Source organism: Orcinus orca, chromosome 18 (assembly GCF_937001465.1).
Source record: "Orcinus orca chromosome 18, mOrcOrc1.1, whole genome shotgun sequence".
NCBI lineage: Eukaryota > Metazoa > Chordata > Mammalia > Artiodactyla > Delphinidae > Orcinus > Orcinus orca.
This window is the reverse complement of record NC_064576.1, coordinates 10,031,245-10,046,405: the sequence shown is the minus strand read 5'-3', so window position 1 is coordinate 10,046,405 and position 15,161 is coordinate 10,031,245. Positions and strand designations below refer to the sequence as shown.

Sequence of the window (15,161 nt, the reverse complement as noted above, 5' to 3'; positions counted from 1 at the left end):
TAATAATAATAACAGTTAATCCTCACTGACAGCGTAGTTTGTGTCAGGACCATGATACATGCTTTCATGGATTCTTTTATATGAACCTAATATCCCCTTGGAGTGTTCTATTATTACCGATTTTCTGGATGGGGAAGTTGAATCTTAGAGATGTTAAGTAGTTTGCTCAAAGTCACATGGAAATTAAGGAGCAGAGCTGGGATTTGCACTGGACAGCGTGACACCAGATCCTGTGTTTTGAATCATTACACACGACGGCCTTCCATTTGATTACTGTTTCTTCATATTTTGCTTTTCCCCTCCAAAATACTAGAATCTTCCCAATCTGCTCCCCTTTCTTTGGGTTGTCAAATTCTTGCTCTTTAGCTCAAGTTTTATGGTCCTTGTGCAGACCACCACCCTCCTGCCTACATTTTTAGTAATGGGCTACATTTCTGTGATTATTGTTTATTTTTTATGAATTACATTTATTTTTTTGTAGCTCTCATGGAATTTGGAGGGCACTCTAATACCTTGTGATTATTTGAAGATTTTCTCCTGGCTTTTCTGTTCATACTACTTTCTACCTTCGTCTGGGATGTCCATCATATCTTGACCTCCTGGAGACTACCCACGTAACCTTTAGGACCTAGTTCAAGCAGTACTTTCTTTGTGAAGCCTGCCTTTCTCAAACCCCCAGGAAGAATGAATCATGTCCTCCTTTGGGTCCTCCACAAAGTTGTGAGAATCTTTCCAACCTATTAATTGTTCTCACAAATTGTTTATTTGTTCTTCATAAATGTAGTGTTTTCTCTATGAGTTGGATGGTATCTGATTCCCTTTCTATGTTCTCAGGGCCTAACACAGAAGAAACTCAGAAATGTTTGTTGAACTTAACTTCCAAATTCAGTAGAATTACCTGTGAGGAATACTCTAGTGCACATAGGGATCTAAGTATGTTTAGCCTGGGGAAGAAAATACAAAGGAGGGTAGGAGCTTAAATATCCCAAGGCCTGTCAGATTCTGTGCTCAGTTAAGCACAATGTAAACCAGTGGGTAAAAGTTGGAAGGACATTTTGTCTCAGTTTAAGAATTAACTTTCTAATAGTGAATATCTAATAATAGAACAGGTTACCTTAAAAACAATCACGAGTTCCTCATCAAGTAGAGTCTTCAAGCATAGGCTGAACAAGTCTGTGACAAATGTACTGAGGAAGGAATTCTTTCCTGCATTCTGAAGGATATTGAATCAGATGACCTCAGAAGAGTGTTTTGATCTTAACAGTTCTGGTGCTGTTAAAGAATAATTTCCCAAAAGTTGATAATATGACTCCCATACATGTAAAGAATGAAGAAGTGTTAAAGAGTTTATTCAACCCTTTGATGAGGCAACTAGAGACATGGTAAAACAAGTTCAATAAGAATTAGAAGAATAGGAATGATCTCCACCAGATATAACACATATATATATAAAACATTCTGATATAACTTTGCTGAGTTTGAGACAAAACTAGTTAATGTCCTTCAAGGCAATAAAATTGTAACCTTTAGGGTTATCTTTTTTATCAGACAGAAATGATTTGCATCTCCACTGGACAAGGTCTACAGGTTAACATGTAACTTCACAGAGATTAGAGCCCTTACCTAATAGTAAGTAGAAGAAGCAAATACAGTGACAGTCCTCTAAAAAAGTTAATATGTGGACAAGCCTGTTAAACAATGCCCCAGTGTATTAGCTTCTTAGAGCTGCTGTAACAAATTACCCCACCTGGGTGGCTTAAAACCACATAAAATTTATTCTCTCACAGTTCAAGAGAATAGAAGTCTGAAATCAAAGTGTCACCAGCATTGGTTCTTTCTGGAGGCTGTGAGGGAGAATCCACACTTCTCCTCTAGCTGCTGGTGATGGCTGGCAATCCTTGGTGTTGCTTGGCTTGTAGGCACATCACCTCTCTGCCTCTGTCATAATGTGGTGTTCTTCCCTGTGTGTCTTCCCTGGTGTCCTCTCTTATTAGGACTCCAGTCATATTGGATTTAGGGCCCACCCTACTCCAGCATGACCTCATCTTAACTAATTCCATCTGCAAAGACCCTATTTCCAAACAAGGTCATTCTGAGGTTCTGGAAAGTGCATGACTTTGGGAGGGATAGAGGGGACACTATTCAACCTACTACACCCATTAGGACAGTAAAAGGACGTGCCACCTACTTTTGAACCTTATTTCCAAGTTTTAAAGACTTCTCAGTTGTGGCAGTCCCTTACTTTCCTAGTCTCTCCCTGATGTCTTGTGTGTTTCAATGTTAGTCACCACCTGCAACTATCTCTATATTGATAAAATACAAAGGAAAGATACTAAGTATGTGTCTAACAGAGGAATAAGGTAGAGATAAAATAAGAATACTTGAATGTAATGATGCAAAGGCTTCATGTCCAGTGCAGGTCTCAGGTCACTCAGTGACCTTACTATCTGGGGAGAAATCATTTTCATGAGCTGTTTTGGTGTGTAACATGTCCCTGGAATTATTTAGTCAGATTCAAGAGAGTCAGTCTTGGCACACATTAAAAACAGAGGAGGGGATTTTACATTATACACGCAGCTTCCCTGCCCTCCTTTTTTTGTTTAAATGAAAGCTTAAATAGGATGTCCAGTTAGGCAGAATTAAGGATTTTATAGCAGAGGACTTACTAGCATTCATCTAGGTTAGCCTATGTAGCAAGTCTCTTTAGAGCAGATTTTTTTTGGTGGGTGGGGAAGGGAGTCAATTCAAAGTCCCCTCTTAGTGATACAAATGTTAGATGAATAGGGATCATTTATCCTGGGGGAAGATTCCGGCATAATTTAACAGGAGCTTCTTTAAACTTCGTTCCAAAAACAAACAACATCTCTGGTTGGCAGAGATGGTTACTGAATTACAAGGTGGGTAGATTTGAGTGGAAAGGGATTGAGACTCATTTCCTATACTTTCACTATTGAGATTCCATGTTCTTGAGGCTTTTTCTGATGAATCAAAATGGCCCCAACCCAGCTGAAGTCAGTTGATGGGAAAGGCCACCTAGGACTCAGATGGGAACTCATTTATTTATCCATTCATCATTCTATCTATCTATCTATCTATCTATCTATCTATCTATATTGATCTACTGGGGAGGGACGGTATCTGGGCTGGTAAACTAGGCTCACCACAGACTTAAATATTTGCAGGCTTCTCAAATCTAACTGTTCCAGCCAAGAGTCATGCCAGAGAAATGGCTGAGCATGTGGTTGAATTAAATGTGGTATCACCTGAGGTCCAGGTGTGGGTGCGGGGTACAACTGTGTCCAAGACCAAGAAGCCATAACTGCCAACTGGGCATCTATCAGGCATGGTGGCCCCAGAGAGATGGTGCTGGGCTTAACCTGCGAAACTCAGGTTTTCCTCTGCCTGGTCCTTGGGGGCTGAGCAATTCTTTGCACTGCCATGGCAGGTATGCAGAACCTTTCCAGAAGGAGATAATGACATTTCTGAGAAATAGGGCAGGTAATGGCACAAGCAAGAAATTAGAAGAATAAAAGGGATAATGACCTTGGTTTTCTCCAGGTTGATAAAATAGCTCAACCAGTTACAAGGCATTCAGTGACTTGCCTAATTTTCATCTTGCTACAAGTCACCCCTAGGTAAGTGAATCTTTCTTTTTTCCCTTCTTGTTATGAAAACTCTGGCTTTCCACCTACAATTGTGTTACTCTTATTTGTGGAAAAACATTCAAGAGAACTGGGTAGAATGGTCTCATTCAGAACGAACGATGGCACACATGCTGTTAGTTTTCTTTTGTCATTTGCCAAAGTGCACTTTGTGTTTTTCTTTATGGCATTTGTTTTATAAAAGGCAGAAATGCTGTCATCTTTCCTGCGTAGCTGATATACAAAAGGTTTAGGTACAATCTGAGTTGTTGTAAATGCTGTTATTGTTGCTGTTTTGTTAGCTCTTTTCAAAATTAGCTTTATGTTTAAAAATGCTACTTTATATTTACAATATTTAATATAAAGCAGAAAAATAAAGAGAGAAAACACTAGAAATTCTACCTCACAACGGTGACCACATTGGTGCATATAGACCCTTGCAAGTATATGTAGACAGTTTTACATAAATGTATACTATACATATTCTGCAACTGACGTCATTGCTCAATAATTTGTCGTAGACATCTTTGCATTTCTGTAGATCTAGATCTAGAAATCACTTACAGCGGTTGGAGATTATCAGGTTATCTGTACCATAATTTACTTAATTAGTTCCCTATTCCGATTTTCATCCGTATAAACAATGCTAAATATCTTTGTGCCTACATTTTCCACATTTTTGAAATTATTATATTAAGGTAAATTCCTTGAAGTGGGATTGCTAGTAAAAATATGCAAACATTTTGCAAAAACATTTCTAGAAAAGTTATATCCATTTGTTTCCTGCAATAGTCCTTAAAAGTCTATTTCTCCAACTCTTGCCCAAACTGGTTTTGTCAATATATTTAATCTTTGCTAGTTTGATAGGCAGGAAAAGTTTAATTTTGTTTCAAAAATATTACAAATTAAATATTTAAGAGTTTTGAATTCATATGTCTTCGGTCTCATCTTGAGATCCAGTTCTACTCCCTAAGATCCCTTATTTCAAGTATTTCTATTTTTATTATTCATAATGACTATTTCTGTGACTTAAGATAATATTGTTATATCTATATTTATTTATTAAGTGGTAGAGAACATATTAACTTCCATTGAATTATCAGGGACATATGTTCTTATGGTCCTTTCTGCCTCTGTTTTTCTGCATTAACTCTGGCTGTATCTATTTTATCCCACATTAATATAGAGGTAGAAGTCAATATATGTTTAGATTTTTAAAAAATCCACTCACACAGTTTTTTATAAACAATGTACATTCCTGAAGAAGACTGGAGATAAATTCATATTGAAGCAAAGCAAACAAGTTTAATGGGCATAGAATACGTTCCTGTTTTTAAAAGCCTCATCAGCTGCCTGCACTTAAAATTAAAGGGGGCAACAAATTCTTTGTCATTTCCCATCCTGTTAGAAGATGGGGTTTATTTCTCCTCCCCTTGAATCTGGGCTTGCCTGGTGATGGTTTAACCAAGAGAATGCAGTAGAAATTAAGCAGTGTCGGTTTCTCTGAGTACTGGCAGCTTCTGCTTCCTCTCTCTTAGAAAGCTTGTCCTTGGGATGTCCCCTCTTGAAACCCAGCCACCATGATGTGAGAAGCTCCAGACAACATGTGCCCATTTGAACCCCCAGTCAGATGGCCAGCATCCACTGCCAGCCATGTGAGTGCGCCATCTTGGACATTCCAGTCTAGTTGAGGACCCACATGTTTGCAGCCCCAGCTGCCTGTGATGATGTGAAAATGGAAAACAGTATCTAATGAACTTATGAATTTGGCTAAGACGTCAGTTGAACTCCTAGATGCCTTCAGACCCAGATCACATCATGTGGGGCAAAAGAAACACCCAGGTGAGTCCAGACCTGGGGGGATTGTTACAGAGCAGTACATACTGGAAGCAGCCGTCCAATCCCTGAGTTTATCCCTCATCCCTCATGGCCCTCACCCATCCTCTCCCATCTCTTTCCTCCTCTCCACCACCACCATCACTTCACTTCCTTTCAAGAGGCAAACTGGCAAAATTCCTCCCCTGGTCTCGTTTAAAATATCTTTCCCTGTTCTGAAAACTTTATGCCTGCTGAGCCAGGTTCTCAGTCGGCAGGAACTTACTGAGGCATTCTTCCAAATAAAGTCAGTTCTCTCTTGAAGGAAGATTGTGGCAAGTGAAATTTTTTCTACCAGTGAACCATGCGTAAGCTACGCTCACCACTTCTCTGACATTCAAGGCTGAAACAACTTCTTCTCTTCCTTCTCCTTTTCCATCCTCTCCTGTCTCTTTCCTCCTCTTCTTCTTCCTCTTTTCCTGACTCCTGGTTCTCCTTTCCTTCATCCCTTTGTACAGCTTAAGGAGATAAAATTATCAATGATGAGATATCCAGTCATTTTTTTCAGATCAATCGCTGTTCTAATTCCAAAAAACAAATTACCTCACTGCAGAACTGTGCACACAGAGTCCATGAATAAGCGTTAGATGATGATGGAAAAGAATTCGTCAGTTGATTAACACATTTGTTAAACACCTATTTTCTGCAAGCACTGCAGGGGTGCTTGGGGTGATGCAGGGGACATGGGTTCGTGCCCCGGTCCGCGAAGATCCCACATGCCGCGGAGCGGCTGGGCCCGTGAGCCGTGGCCGCTGAGCCTTTGCGTCCGGAGCCTGTGTTCCGCAGCGGGAGAGGCCACGACAGTGAGAGGCCCGTGCACTGCAAAAAAAAAAAAAAGATATATGAAATTGGTTCTCACTTTATTTCCTCTCCCATTTTTGTTCTCAACACCTTGTGTACAATCCCAGTAACTCTCGTTCTACTTTGTTAATTCAAACACATTTACTGAGCCTTCCCAATGTATCAGGCACTACAGAAGTATGCGCCTTTAGGAAACTCCTTTATTTACACTCTTTCCTTGTATCTGTTTCCTAGGGCCATGGTAACAAAGTACCACAAACTGGGGGCTAAAACAATAGAAATTTATTCTCTTGTAGTTTTGGAGCCAAAAGTCCAAAATCAAGGTACTGGCAGATCGTGCTCCTTCTGAAGCCTCTAGGGGAGAATCCATCCTTGCCTCTTCCACCTTCTGGTGGCTCCAGGGTTTCCTCGGCTTGTGGCAGCATCACTCCAGTCTCTGCCTCCACCTTCTCATGGCTGTCTTCCCTCTGTGTCTATCTGTATCCAAATGTTCCTCTTCTTTTTTTTTTTTTTTTTTTTTTTTGCGGTACATGGGCCTCTCACTGTTGTGGCCTCTCCCGTTGCGGAGCACAGGCTCCGGACGCACAGGCTCAGCGGCCATGGCTCACGGGCCCAGCTGCTCCGCGGCATGTGGGATCCTCCCGGACCGGGGCACAAACCCGTGTCCCCTGCATCGGCAGGCGGACTCTCAACCACTGTGCCACCAGGGAAGCCCCAAATGTTCCTCTTCTTATAAGGACACCAGTCATGTTGAATTAGGACCCACCCTATTCCAGTATAACCTCATCTTTACTTGATGACATCAGCAAAGACCCTATTTCCAAATAAGGTCACCTTCACAGGAACGGGGGTTAGGACTTCAACATGGGTTTTTTGGGGGTGGTCACAATTCAACCCACAACTCTTCTTTCTCCTGCCCTCTGATTAAGCTTCTCCTCCCCATTCTATAACTTTCCCCTTTTGTCCACACATTTGTATCCATCCTCAGGCACCTCTACCACAGACTGGCCTCCCCTTCATTTCCAGCTGCAAATCAAGCCCTATGTCTCTCCCAGAGGTGATGCTGGCTTCCTTGGAGGTGGGTCCCAGGGGCCCAGAGGTGTACAGAGGAAGGGAAGGAGCTTAGGCAAATGTCTTTAGAGTGAAGAGTGTCTCAGTAATTGTTTCCCTCTCCCACTCTCCCAGTGTCCTGTAATCTCGAACATACCACCCACTGGTAAACACTCTGGAAGGAAAGAGCTGAGAAGAAAGAAGGGAGATAATGATGAGGACATTCTCCAGATAATTATAGCAGGCAATTAATCTAATGAAGCAAACATTATTCAATCACTTTCATAAGACCTTCCAGAATGTTATCAGATTTCCATAACGTGCAGCAGTATATTTCCAAATAAGTAGAAAAGGATTGTAGCTCTTAACTTTGGCAACAAAACTCATATAAAATGTGTCAACTCTATCTCACCCATTTTATATTTCCTCCAGTGGGTCCTGCCTTTATCAACGGTGGGGTTTGCAACTGACAGTACATCACTGGTGCCTAGTACTTGTGTGATTCCAATTAGATCAACCGTCAGAGCTGATGCATTTAAGTGCTGACGTATATACTTTATCAAGGCGAGCCAGCTTCTCATCTGGAAGAGCCAATGCCTCTGGTATTGGCTGTCTTCCCTCAATCACACAAGAGCGGGGGCTTAGGCTCAGATCTCAATGGACACCAGTGTATTACCTCTGTGGTTGACGGATGGTCTGTTCTCCTGTGTGCCTCTCCCACATAAAGGGATATTAGTGGACTTTAATGCCCTGATTTCTGGCATCCTAGGTGGGAAAATGAAGACAGTCATATTGTGGGCACACATTTCAAACCAACTCTTGCAGGCTGTGAGCCAACTCTGAGGCGGGTAAGAAAGGCTGGTCCGCTAGTTTGCTGGCGCTGCCATAGCAAAATACAACAGGCTGGGTGGCTTAAACAACAGACATTTATTTTCTCACAGCTCTGGAAGTCTGAGATTACCGTGTCGCCTGTTTGGTTCTTCTGAGACCACTCTCTGTGGCTTGCAGGTGGCTGCAGATTGCTGTGTCCTCCTGTGATCTTTGTGCACAACTCTGGTGTCTCTCTCTCGGTTTTTTTTTTTTCTTTAATAGATCTTTATTGGAGTATAATTGCTTTACATTGTTGTGTTAGTTGCTGCTGTATAACAAAGTGCATCAGCTATATGTATACATATATCCCCATATCTCCTCCCTCTTGCATCTCCCTCCCACCCTCCCTATCCCACCCCTCTAGATGGTCACAAAGCACCGAGCTGATCTCCCTGTGCTATGCAGCTGCTTCCCACTAGCTATCTATTTTACAGTTGGTAGTGTATATGTGTCAATGCCACTCTCTCACTTCGTCCCAGCTTCCCCATCCACCCCGTGTCCTCAGATCCATTCTCTACATCCGTGACTTTATTTCTGCCCTGCGGTGTCTCTTTTTGTGTCCAAGTTTCCTTTTCTTATAAGGACACCTTCTGGGCTGCCCGCTCCGCCTTATGTCTCAGACGCCCGCCATCTCTGGGCTGGGACTGGGAATGCTCTGTGCCTTGTTTACTTGGCTGACGCACCAGGGTTGGCTGGGCCCACCTCCTTCTTTGTGGGTGTGTGTGTGTGTGTGTGTGTGTGTGTGTGTGTGTGTGTGTTAGCTGGGGAAGGCTTGTTGACGTTTTTGAGCTGGGCTGTGAAACTGGTCAGGATTGGGGGCAAGTGGAGTTGAGAAGGTCTTTCCTGGTGACCTGAGTGAGACTCCAGGCAGGGAAGTGGGCGAGGCAGACTGTCACCATTCACCCAAATCCTCTCGGTCCCTTTACCTTTCCTCTACTTCCACCCTGCTCCCACCCTCTGTACAAACTTTGGTGTGCTTTGCTTCCAGGAGCTCTGCCCCTGTGACCCCGAGAGGGCTGCCCTCAGACTGCTGGAGCCAGAGTTGCTTCCTCACACAGAGTTCCCCGAGCGCCGGGGGTGGGGGAGGGTCAGCACTCATCTTCCCTCCCCACCCACCCAGCCCTTCGTCAGCAGCTGGCTACCGCGAGAGCAGGGGCCTCCAGCGAACTTAGCCTCTGAGGCTTAGTTTAAAGTCCAGACTTCCCTGCCCAGGTCAGGCCTGGACTCCCTCTTCTCTCCTGTTTTAGAAATCACCCCCCTTCTTGACTTTGTCCCCTCCCCTGTCTAGTTTCCTCAATAAGTCGCCTGCATATGAATTCTCATCTCAGGGGCCCTGGGGAACCCCACCTAAGATGGTAGGAATGTGTGTGGGGAAGAGAAATAGCTCGCTTTAACTTCAGAGAAGAAAGGTAAATCAGGGCAGAGGGCCTTGAACGCCAGGCAAGGCAGGAGTGGTTTATCACACAGGAGATGGGAGGTCATTAGCAGTTTCTCAACTCTGAATCAGCCTGTGTATGAAGGGGATTAATAAAGAAGTCAGAGTGGAGGGAATTTGGAGGCAATAAGCCAGCTCGAAGGCTATTTTAATAATCCTGAGTTACCGAAGGCTTCAAATAGGTTTGTAGGATGTGGCAGCAGGAGGTGAGGGATAGAGACCCACGGGAGGGATTTGGGAGGCTGTATTGGCATGATATGGAAACTGACTCCGAGGACAAGAGAGGCGAAGGCATCAAAATTGATGCCAAGTCCTGAGTCTCGGTGTGTGGGGAGACGGGTGCCAGGTACAGCAATGGGAAACACAGAAAGAAGGGCTGACTTAGAAAGAAATGGTGAATTTGCTCTCTGATTATGGTCTGCCACACTGAAGTCACACGTTTTAATCTGGAATTAAGATTGCTTTCCCTTGCATGCTTCTTGATTTATCTTTCAGGAGCAGACAGTGCTTTCCAAGTCATCATTTTGCCTAATTCTTAGATCGCTATGGTTTAATTGGTGTTTGATCATTTTTAGCCTCTGCTCTTCAACATCAAGGGCGAGTTTACAGGGGGAAAAAAAAGAGATCTCACTGCAATGACAGCAAGTTACACAGAGCCGTGTGTTGACTTCTTTTCTAGGTTCTTGAGTGGCAAGCACAGGATTCAGATAACGCCTAATGCCAACCCAGCAGTCAGCTGTGAGAATTGAGCTGTTAAATGGTTACAGTTAACAGTAGGGTTGAATTTCCTGCATATGTAAAAAGTTGACTGTGGCCTTCTTCATGCTCCTATGGTACACTCGTCATTCTGCAGAAGCAGGATGGGTGAATTTGCAGACCCAGAAATTCTGAGCAATAAAGACACAATATAACCAGTGTATCACTGAAATCATTTTTCTTACAGACACAATACTGCACTTTAGTGTCAGTGTTATCTGAGGCTGTATTTTGCTTAAGATAATGAGTTCTGGTACTAAGAAATTGGAAATTCTCAAAGGCGTTCACTTTTAATTTAAACCCAAGTTAAAGGTACAGAGTGGAGACATCACCATCATTGTCAGGGCATCCGGGGCTTATTTCTATCCAGATTTACTTGTTCCTCCTGTTGGATGATGGTGCTGTGCCCTAGCAGCAGCTCTCTGTGGGAAACCTTAGGAACAATCTTGTGTTAGAAAACGAGGACCAAACCTCGGAAGGAATGATGCCTTAATTAGTTTAATTATTCATGAACTGATTTAGACTCATCAACCCTTATATGCTAGACATAGTGCTAAACACCAAACACTCGGGTTACACAGATGACGACGTGTGGCCCCTGCCCGAGAGGGACTTGTAGGCTGGTCGAGGTTACAGCGTGAAATGGGTACCCGGAGGTCTCACCCGGCTGCAGAGAGGAGGGAGCGCTCGGAGGTTACTGGAAAGCCCATTCCAGGTCTCCCTCCTTCCCTGCGTGTTTCAACTGGATTGGGCACTCCTTTTGAAAGAGAGAAGATTCCTCAAAAAGTTAGATATAGAATAAGCCTGTGACCCAGCAATTCCACTCCTAGGTATACACCCAAGAGAAATGAAAACATGTCCACACAGAAACTCGTTGCAGCGTTATTCATAGAAGCCAGGAGGTGGAAACAACACAAATGCCCATCACCAGATGAATGGATACACTGATGTGATCTAACCGCGCAGTGACTAGTACTCAGCCATACAAAGGAATGAAGCACTAACACAGGCTGCAATGTGGATGAACCTTGAAAACTTGATGCTAAGGGAAAGAAGCCAGACACAAAAGATCACATATTGACATATTGTATGATTGCATTGATATGAAATGTCCAGAATAGATAAATCCAAAGAGATAGAAAGCAGATTGGTGGTTGCCTGGGACTGGGGAGAGGGGAATGGAGACTGACTGCTTAGTAGGGATGGAGTTGCCTTTTGGGGTGATGAAAATGTTCCGGAACTGGATAGAAGTGATGGTGCACACAAGTGTATGTACTAAATGCTACTGAGCTGTACTCTTCAAAATGGTGAACTTTATGTATGTGAATTTTGCCTCAAATAGAGCGAGAGAGATGGGGAGAGAACCTAGTTATTTGAGTGATCATACCAAGCTGAGGGAGCACCAATCAGGCATTCTTAATTCTCACCTGGGAAAATTCATTACTACCAGCAAGAAGGATTTCTTCAAAGTTACCTGTGGTTCTTGGTACATTTTATGACAAAATATACTCACTTAAAAAAAATAATTAATTAATTAATTTTTTAACATCTTTATCAGAGTATAATTGCTTTACATTGTTGTGTTAGTTGCTGCTGTATAACAAAGTGAATCAGCTTTATGAATACATATATCCCCATATCCCCTCCCTCTTGCGTCTCCCTCCCACCCTCTCTACCCCACCCCTGTAGGTGGACACAAAGCACCGAGCTGATCTCCCTGTGCTATGCAGCTGCTTCCCACTAGCTATCGATTTTACATTTGGTAATTATACTCACTTTTTGAAATATAAACAAAGGTGGTCTGATTCTTACCGTTCCTTTTGCAGGGAGAGAAATGTGTAACAGACTGACTTCTTGTTCTCGATGAATCTCCTGGTTCATAAGATTTCAGGGCACGCTTTCCAGAGAAGAAAGCTTCTGTCTGAACTGAGCCTTGAAGGATGAACTGGAGCCACGTAGATGAAGAATTTGGGAAGGAGGAGGGGGGAGAAGGAATGGCAGTCAGAGGAAACAGCATGAACAAAATAATGTAGCGTGAAAATACATGGTGGATTGGAGGAGCCACAAGCAGGTCATTGTGACTGAATGGGAAGGTGAGGCAGATGGGGCTGTAGAGATAGGAATGGAAGGCCTTTTATGTGATGCTAAGTTATCCTGAAGGCAGTGGTGTTCAAGAAAGAGCTCACCTGTGCACAAGCTGATCGTACATATCTCCCAACTCTGAGTTCGGTGATGTCACATTGGTCACTTGAAATTGGCCATAGCAGGGGCTTCGTGGACGTACAGCCTGTGTATTTGCACAGAGCCCTGTGCTTGGTTTAATGCTCTCTTGCCGCTGTCTTGAAATTCTGAATCATTTTTAAACAAGTAACCCTACATTTTAATTTTGTACCGGGCCCTAGAAATTATGTAGCTGGTCCTGGGTGAGAGAATTTACACTATAGTAATTGGAAAATGCTACAAATCAGGGCAGATCTTTCGAGGACAGGCATAATTTTCGAGGTGTGATTGGATGGGGATCGGAAAGTTAGGGGAGTCAGAGGAAAGATGTCTAATGAGTTCCTGCTTTAGGTGATAAGATGATAGTGAATTATGGATTCATTTATTATTTATATATCAAAGAAATACGTATAGTGACTGCCTCTTCTGCCTTAGGGACTTTGCAAAGCACTAGGAACTAAAAAACACATAGAACTCAGTCTCGGGGAAAGGGGGGTCAGGAAGACTAGTCATTAATCTGAATTATGAAGCAGAATAGAAGTGACGTACAAAGGCAAGTGAGCAAGAGAATCTGTGTCTTTTCAGAGAACGGCACTCAGTCCCATGTGGCTGAAGTTGGGTGCTTCTGGGGATGTGAAGAGACCAAAGAAGGGTCAGTGGGTGCCAATCACCAAGACCGTGGCCAAAATTTTGGTTTATTTGGCAGGTGGTGGGGAACCACTATAGGCTATAGGCAGAGTAGTGATGTGCCTAGATGTTCATTGTAGAAAAATCCTCTTTGCCAGTGTGGCAAGTAGATTGGAGTCAGGGGGCCAGCCAGGATGCATTTACAGCTGTCTAGGATGAGGCTGAGGGCTGCCTGCCATGCTAAGGCAGCGGCAGTGGGAAGAAAGAGAAGGGAACTGTTTGAAATATTTAGGTAAAAATGGCAGAATTTGATGTCTGGATGTGGGTAATGAGGGAGGGGAGAGAGACTAGGATTCCTCCCAGGTTTCTGGAGTGGATATCTATGTGGAAAAATAAAGAGAAAAAATGTTAAAAATCTCTGAAACACCTCTTCTGTCCCTGAAACCATCCTATCTTATTTTGCTCAGAGAGGGTACATAAGTCCCACATAGGCAATCAAAACTGAAACATGAAAATGTGTAGTTTAATGAAAATATGTTCCAGAAAAAAATTATACCTGGAAAGTGTTGGTTCAATACAAATGCATCTTGTTTTTAAGCCAATGTGGGAAAGGTAGACACACTTCAATTTCCTAACAACAATAAAATGCTGATGGGCACACCCAACATCTCATGGCCTGTTGCCTTAATTTAGACAGAATCCAGGCCAGGGAAGACATAGGAAGATGATGAAAGGATAGAGATGTAATTGAGGGCAGATTGGTCATAAGTGGAGTTTGGAGACTTAGCCTGTGGGGGGATCCTTGCTTTAAATGGAAACTAGTGCAATACTGTCTATTTAGAATTTCATGCTAAAGGGAAAAATAAACCCAATGACTGTACTTGGGAAAATGAAATGTATTCAGTTTACTTCCACAAAGAGGTATGGATTCATTTTATTTTCAAAATATGTGTGTCATAGAAATACAAAGAGTTCATCTCTATCCTCAAGGAGCTTGTCATCATGAATAGAAATAACCAGCTCTAATAGATGAGACACAATATACAAATGGACAATGGCCAGACCTATGGTGTAAAATTTATAAAGATAACATTCTGACCCCAAATCTGCAGCAATCAGCCCAGGAAACCATTCCACTATCTACAGTAATTGGCTCAGAAAGCCAGCTGCTATCTGTAAGTCAGACTTGTAGGAAGTAAGACCGCTGTCCCTAGCAACCAGTCCAAGAAGCCAAACAGTAACCCTTATAGTGATCAGCCCCAAATGGCCAGGGCTTGATTAATATCTGACAGTTTCCCTAATTATTTTTTGTCTCTGCTTCCACCTTCCCACCAATCAGAGAAAGCCAAATAATCATCTAACCAATCACATAGAGGCCCTGTTCCTAGTTGTCCTGCCCCCAGCTTCCTCAGGCCAATAGCCTCCAATCAGGGCCCAGGTGGAGCCATCCCTTTTCTCCTCTATGAAGCTCTCCCCCTGCCCTGCCTGCCCTTGAGTCTCTGCCAAAGACAAGTGATGGTGGCTGACTCCCTGCTACAGCAAGTGCTGAATAAACAGTCTTTGCCTGTTCCCATTTGGGTGGTCTTCATTTATTTCCACAGAGAGAAGGCAGAATAAAGTAAGTGCCAAAAATACCTACAAATTTCACACTGTGTGGGAATAAAGGAAAGAGTAATTCATCCTGGTGGAGAAAGTTGGGAAAGCAAAGTTGCAGCAACCAGCTGAAAAACACCCATACACTCCTAAATAATTTCTCTTTTAAATTCTTGGACATTAATGCTAAAGTAACTTGTAGACTTTTCACGAAGGGAAGAGATGCTGTTTGACCTCCAAAGGGAAAGAGTAATCCTGCCAGCTACGGCTTTGATCCACCCTCCTAGCTCAGG

At 43.0% G+C, this 15,161-nt stretch overlaps 1 long non-coding RNA gene across 1 annotated transcript; it reads left to right on the top strand.

Moving 5' to 3' along the window:
• Positions 1-399: 399 nt before the first annotated feature.
• Positions 400-14,389, top strand: LOC125961953 (uncharacterized). Its single transcript, XR_007473149.1, has 3 exons — positions 400-3,635; positions 5,180-5,483; positions 10,352-14,389. It is a non-coding gene; the product is annotated as an uncharacterized LOC125961953 (long non-coding RNA).
• The last annotated feature ends 772 nt before the right edge of the window (positions 14,390-15,161 follow it).